The following is a 6,000-nucleotide window of genomic DNA, read 5'->3' as shown; positions in this document are numbered from 1 at the left end:
ACAAATTATGTACTTTAAAAAGACACAAAAACAAACAAAATTGGCAAAAAAAGACAAAAAGGCACTGATGAGTGAAAAAGCAAAATGAGACACTAACGAGTAAAAAAGGCAACAACAAGGCAAAATTAAACGCATATATTTGAAATTTGTGTTTGTATAAGGTCTATACTTTTTTACGATAACGCAAAAAAAATGCAAAGTTAGAAAAATCCGTTCCCTGCTTATTAGCTGTAAACGAAGTAAGCCATCTTATTTCTTATATAACAAAGAATAATAATAATAAAGAAATAAAAAAATTGGTGTTTCATTAAAGAGGAAATAGTAGTCGGCACATAACAACAAATTTTCAATAAAATTCATTGATTTGTTTTCAAAAAACTAATTTTTCAAATAAATATTTTGATTTCTTTTTAATCCAGCAATGATTTTTCTTGAAAAATTTTCAATGTTTTATTATTAAAATTTTTAAAGAATTTTTTATTGAAATAAGTTGAGAAGGACATCAGACATCATCATTTCGGAAGGTCGACTTTATCTGCCACATTTCATTTATTTTTGAATCAAAATCATAACACCCGTTTTTGAGACCACCTTTTCCATTTTGGCCATATTCTTACTAAATCAACAAAAACCCTTAAATACGAAGTTTGAAGTAATTCTTTTCAGTGGTTTAGGCAGACGCTCGTATTACCTCTTGTATAATGTCTCTCTGTTAATTAAAAAACGGCCACAGGTCAGTATTTTTAAATTTTCGACTTTCTTTGAAATAACTCCGTACCTACTTCAATTTCAACGAGATCAACAAAATTGAAATTTTCAAAAATAAATCTTTGGGCTTAAAAATTTTTTTTTGAAAAATCAATTATTTTCGAGAACGGAACAATAAACTGCTTTAAAATTTTGGTTTAAAGTGTTGATAAAAAATGTCCACAAAATGGCATATTATAAAATCCATTTTTTTTTCGGAGCTTAAATTCATTCAAGTTTAATTTATAGGTTGTTATATAAAAAGTTTAATATTAAGCAACTTGAACTATAAAAGCAAGTTTGTGTAACCCAGTTGATTGTTTTAAATTAAATGATTGTTATCACTTATTGGTCATTATCGTTATTAGTCAAATAACTTAACTTTTCAATTAACTGATTTCCATTATCTGAACCCTAACAAAAGTTACTGTGTTGATATTTTCAACGTCAAGTGCAACAACATGCCCTTGGCTAAGAAAATTTTCTAAAAAATATGTTTCGTATCCATTTTAAGAGGTTTTTTTTTAATGATTTGTTTATAAAGTCCTAACTGACTAGCCTTTCGGTACTGAATTCTTTCAGATATTTTGAACTATTTTTGTATTAAATTGTACCATTTAAAAATTAAAGAATGAACAGGTCAATTTATCTGATAAGTTCTTCAACAATGAAATGGCTTGTTTTAACATTTAAGTCTTTTTTTTATAAAATAAAGTTACACATACGCCTCAGTGACTCTATTAAATTTTAAATTTAAATTAGAAGAAGTGCATACATGTGTTCACTTTATATGTATTTATGTGATGGTCAAAATATGTACATCTGATAGTTCTTGCTAGCTCTCTTGTTTGATTGAGCCACGTTAATAGGAGGTTAAATTAAACAAAAAACAGCTTTCCCTAAATTTTCCGAAATCAACATTCAACTTCTAAATCGTTTACCCAAATCATAGATACGATTTAAAAGCAGTTGACTCACCATTTAGTATGAATGTCCTTGTCATACAGTGCATTAGCCACATTATAAGTCTATAATTATCGGATTGAGATTCATACGACTCAAGTGTAGGTACAGGTTTTGTTTGCATTTACCTTCATAAGAATCAATAAATGGCCAGTTATACAATACACAACACACACACACACACATATTTAACATAATCTCGGCCATAATAATTATTGTTATTATTTTTGAAATAACAATTGACTCGTGCGCTCATTTGCATTTTCAGAGAAAGATAACGAAACAATTGGTCAGAGATACATTTATGGATGACGCCTCTGACATTATCTTTCCTTTACTGTACACATTTCCCACCACCACCACCACAAAACCTTCACTCCTCGTCCTCACTTGAAGGTGAACTGTCATACTGCCACTGGCACTACTGACACTAGTTTGTAGGTAAAGTGGCATAAATACATTGCAAGCTAATTGGCATTTCAAGACAATAGGTATTTTCTCGAAGACTCTGTCTTTGGCCCCCTCCAATCTCCAGCCCCCTTAGGGTTAGAAATTAAATGCTCTCAAATGGTTTGCAGTAAATTTGGAAGATTATGGCAAAACACCCTTGATTTCGGGTGATTTAGAGAGGCATTGTGCGAGTGAGCAAGGTATTATTGCGAAAACGAGCCTAATTGAGTGGGAACCAGTGTGGTCTGTGTGGTCACCTGCTGCTGGCGCTCGACTTGACTCGGATCATGTTAACCCCATCAAAACAGACGACCGCAACCTGGAGCGGATCATTATCTTGACTATCATCCTTTTGTGTGTGTAAGTGTGAATATGATGGCGATGCGCTACTTTTGTGAAACATCGATTACACTTTCAACTTACACAAATTTCGGTGTGCGATACGATAGCGATGGTGCTAGTGCTGGCGATGGTGATAGTGCATGGCGATATGGCCAGAAGCCATGTCCTGACCTGGCAAATTTATCGTCTAACTTCCAGAGCCGATTAATCTCAATTACCTCGTCAGTGTTAATTACTGCATCACACTGTGGGCCAAAGAGTGTCATTGCATCTATATACGATACCCAGACCCAGACCCAAACAAAAGGAAGGAAAAGCCTTTTCCATCCCGACTTGCAAACTCGATATACACAAAGTGGCTGTCTGATGTGCCTACAACATACTAGCAATTATTTCACTGCTGCTGTTGTTGCTGGTTGCTGCACCATTAGTGAGAGGGTGTAGCCGAGGAGGCATTGTTTTTGGGAGTCGGAGTTGGAGTTGAACTCTGCTGCAGTCTTAATTCTCTCGCACACTCTCTTGGTGTTGTGCGCCTTGTTTGTTACTTGTTACGAGTAACGTGCGATGCAAAGTGTTTTTGTTCGGTGCGGTGGTGCAGAGAAACGCCTCAGAAACGAAATATCGCGTGATTTACACGCCATGTCCGTCGAGCAAACTCCAATCCAAGTTATAATGTCAGATGCGATGGGCCTCCTCTTCGGGCTTGTGGAGCTTGTTTCCATCATGTGGTGCATTGGACTGGTGTTTTTTTTGACTGTCCGTCCATATGTTGCTGTTTGCTGCTACTTTTGTTGATGATGATGATGATAATTTTGAAGCCTTTGGAAAAGAAATTTCGGAATTGGGAGAGGCTTCCAGCTGTGTTGTATATCGGTTGGGATTGCATGGGATTTATACGATGCAGGCAAGTATGCGGTGGGTCTCTGATAATGTGAGTGGATGCGACTGATTGCTATTGCATACCACCACCACTCATGGAGCTTGATGTGTCTGTCAAATATGATGAGGGTTGCTACTATTTTTTTTTTTGCTGATGATGGAAGAAAAGTGTGCCAAACATTATAAAGATTTTTTTTTGAGTTTTTGTTAATGGAAGAAAATAAACGCTATGTAAAAGTTAAATTTCAAAAGTGGTTGGAAAGGCATCAAATCGGAACCAGATGACGGGAATACAAATCCCCTCTAAAAAAAAATTTGACGATATAAGTCATCACCATCAGCAACAATACAAAGATTACATCACCAAAAACTTTAGCTTTCAACCAAATATAGAGCTTTTGACGAATTCGAGTCATGAAGAGCAAACTAGAGTACGTTATTCCAAAAATTAAACATCCCTAACAGTCGGAGAGGTGACCGTCGAGTTACTTGGTTCATAATATTAGAAGTTAAAATAATTTTGAAAAAAATTTTTTGATGCCAAAAGGTAGCGGGGACTCTAACCTACATTTGGGTACAACTTCCACCCCTGTAGGTGCACGCGTTCTCAAACCGGAGAGCTTAAAGGTAAAAAAAAGTTAAGCCCGATTCTGAAAAAATAGGCATGATGTGGCGGTTAAACATGGATAATGATTTTTTTTAAATCTGCTCTCAAGCGGTTTAGCTTTCAGGAGCGTTCAAAGATTCGGGGATTTTTCAAAAAAAAATTTTACCCCAACTTTCACCTACGATTTTCTCGGAATTTTGAAAAAAATCCAAAACCCCGATTATACCACTATTGGGTAGCTGAGAATATAAGCTTTCATATGGCACCACTCCCATGTCTCAGCGATAAATCTCACTGGTTGACCGAAACATACAAAAATACAAAACAAAGGTTTCTCTCAGACCTTGACCGAAATTTTTCTTTTTTAAAAATAAAGGTTATTTTATGACCTTTATTTAAAATGGCAACAAATAAGAGTTAGTAAGGAACCTTTCAAAAGGTTGAGATTTATTTCTTATCTCTGATCTCAAGTAAAAATTTGTATTACCTAAAAAAAAATATTTATTGCAACTGAAAAAAATTTGCATTAAAATTTTTTTTTTGCAATTGCAACTAAAAATATTTTGCATAAAAAAAAGTTATGGCAACTGAAAAATATTTGCACTGAAAATAAATTTTTTATTGCAACTGAAAAATATTTTGCTTAAAATAAATTTCTTTTTGGAAAAAAAATGTTCTGCATTGAAAAAAAAAATCAATATAAATTAATATTCGTCGAATTCGTAACACTATTTGACCATAGTTACACCAGCTATGTAAACTATAACATTGAACCTAATTTATGGCAAATAGTCAAAATTGTAAGAAGTTCGACAAAAATTTAAAAAAATTTTAATGCAAAATACCTACTTTTCAGTTGCAATAAATATTTTTTTTAATGCAATAAATGTTTTTTAACTGATATTTTTACAACCCTGCATCAAAATGGAAAAAAATTTGTCCCGCAAAAAATTTTTACTAATTAGCCTGGGAAAAAACAGAAAAAATGTCAATTTTTTTTGTAGATATCAATTTTTAGAACGGATCGATGCATTCTCATGAATTTTTTTTTTGCTGAATAATTATTTCTTAAAAATTGCCTACCGATTTTTTAATTTTGTGTTAAAAAAAATACATTTTTTTTTAATTGCTCAAAAATTCTTTGTTATACAAAAAATAAAATGTCATCATTCGTTGAAAACCATTTAAAATTTTTTTTATATTTTTTTGTAATTCGACCAAATATTTTGTTACTAGTTCTTAATAGTTTTTAATCCTCTACCTTTAAATCGTAGATTTCTAAATAATTGATAAAATGACCAAACAGATATTGCTCTCATAAAATACACCTCTGAAATAAAAAAAAAATATGTGTCAAACCGTTCATCACACCGTCTTCCACGATGTCACAACCTCACTAAGTTAACTCCAGTTACTGCTATTTCCATTACCTATCACCTGTGAATGTGCTTCATTTCTTCCATCTCAAGACCCAAAGAACTTTTTCATTTTTTTCTATCTGTTGCTGATGCTTTCCAAGAATCTATTACATCCGTCTGTCAGTTTTCTGGAATCATCATCATGTTACCAATAACCCATAACCATTTGATGGACCCAAGATCACTGTTGCGCGTCCAACAGGCAATCATATAGCAAATGCATGTGGAATTCCCAATGTTCAATGTCTCCCATAGAACTGGTACAAAATTCTCTGCTCTCCACGAATGATCCGCGATCAGTGCGCAACATTATTTCCCATAGACATAAATAACACTGCAACAAGACACAATGGAACCATTTAATTTATAAGCAATTCATCTGCGGAAGCATAAATTGCCTTGGATGGAAACCAAGACTTCTATAACAGAAAAGAATCGAACAAAAATACAGATTATTCATCTCTCTCGCGGACACAGAGAGTCAAAGAGTGTAGGCCTGGATTCGTTTCGTTTCGTCTAGGCAAGCAACTGCCTGCCATCTCCACACACACCCACCATCAGTTTGTGCAATTCTTTCTTTCTTGCATCACGCAC

Source organism: Episyrphus balteatus, chromosome 2, assembly GCF_945859705.1.
Source record: "Episyrphus balteatus chromosome 2, idEpiBalt1.1, whole genome shotgun sequence".
Classification (NCBI taxonomy): Eukaryota; Metazoa; Arthropoda; class Insecta; order Diptera; family Syrphidae; genus Episyrphus; species Episyrphus balteatus.
Note: the sequence above shows the minus strand (reverse complement) of the source record.